The 1529-nt window shown below is 45.8% G+C and overlaps 1 protein-coding gene across 1 annotated transcript in view; it reads right to left on the bottom strand.

Annotated features, from left to right (window-relative positions):
* Window positions 1–1529, bottom strand: part of Cmtm7 (CKLF like MARVEL transmembrane domain containing 7) — a 57539-nt gene that overhangs the window by 54855 nt on the left and 1155 nt on the right. The gene's annotated exons all lie outside the window — the stretch shown is intronic.

Raw genomic sequence — 1529 nt, 5'->3', positions numbered from 1 at the left:
GAAATTACTGGGAGCTGCTATTTTATATTATGACTGCTTTTTAAAATTGTTTTTGTTTATGGATCTGATAAAATCTAGATCTCTAATATTTTTTAAGCCCAAGCCCCTTGGACACTACTGCTCTTTTCAGTTTTTGCTTACATACAATTCATTCTTTGCAGCCAATTAAGCTGGAGAAGCCTGGGAATAAAGTTTGAAACAGATTAATAAAAAAAAGAATAGTAGGGCTCAAAGAATATAGCTTCTCTTTTAAAGTTCCTCAAGTCAACAACTAGGACTGTGCCCCTGGCCTAATAAGGAAAATGAAAGAAACGAAGCCTTCATGGAGGAAAAGTGACAGTGTTAGACAAGAGGCCCACACAGGCTGTCCTAAGTGGGCTCTACATTACACCATGCTCACCGGGCAAGGCCAGTTTCACTACCCCCATGTCTGATCATGCTAAACTGCAGCTACTTGGCATTCTGAAGGGAAGGCATAACCCTGGCCTGGCTTTAAGAGGAGTGCACTGTGAAGAAGCCAGATAATGTAACTGTTCAACAGGACCTGTCATTGTCACCTGCAACCTGCACAAAGGCCACAGGCAACAGGCTAGCTAGCTGAGGAACCTAACATGAGATGGAGGTTTCACATACCCTTTGTGCCACAAACCCAAGGACCAACAGGAAGGTCTCTCATCTCCATTACCTTGTGTATCAAATCAGAGATAACGAAGAGGACTTTGCATTTGCCAGTATCTTTGTCCAAAAATCAAGGTGATTAATGGCGACTTTTGATCCCAATCTGCACCCACCAAACTCATCACTCCCAATATTCTGCCTCAATTCAGCGGGATGGGGGACCACTGAAATTAGCTGTTCACATTTCATTTAGCTGTTTCTGCCCTCCCTCAAACAAACTTTATCTTGAATTTTATGTGGCTACTGCTCCCCTGGGAGCTCCTTAAACCTCCCCAGCTATACCTTCCTGATGGGATGTCAGGCAGCTTCAGTCAGGCTGGTGGGATCAGGCCCGGCTGGGATGAAGCTACCCTTGCAGGTAGCAGTAGTGAGACTTAGGACAGCCAGCATGGCCTCTTATCTAACTCCACCTTGTTCTCCACTTGGCTTTCTTCCTGGAGGTGTGGGGGTAACAGGGAATGGAACTCAGGACCTCCTGCTTAACAGGCAGGTGCTGTGCTGCTGAGTGTTTGTCTTTATTTCTGTGCTGGCTCCATTTGTCTTTATTTCTGTAAAATATTTGCTTCGCCATTTGGCAGACAAAACAAACAAAGCAACTTCCAACTTAAACCCAAAAAGGTGGTTTGCAATGGAAGTTTGATCCATTGCTAAAACACCCCTACTTTCTAATTTGGGGCCCATCTAAGCACCCTTGCTCAGAAAGAGGGAAGTTGAGTACCCTTTTCGGGGCTAGCTCAAGTGGGGAAGCACAGTCACCTTTAGACACAGTATCTGGAATAAAATCTACAGACACAGGGAGGGCTATGCCCCCCCAACCCAGCACCCTGGGGCAGCCCACCTCCGCAGGCCCC

The sequence above is a fragment of the Octodon degus genome, unplaced genomic scaffold (assembly GCF_000260255.1).
Source record: "Octodon degus isolate 3935 unplaced genomic scaffold, OctDeg1.0 scaffold00059, whole genome shotgun sequence".
Classification (NCBI taxonomy): Eukaryota; Metazoa; Chordata; class Mammalia; order Rodentia; family Octodontidae; genus Octodon; species Octodon degus.
This window is presented reverse-complemented; position numbering and strand designations above follow the sequence as displayed.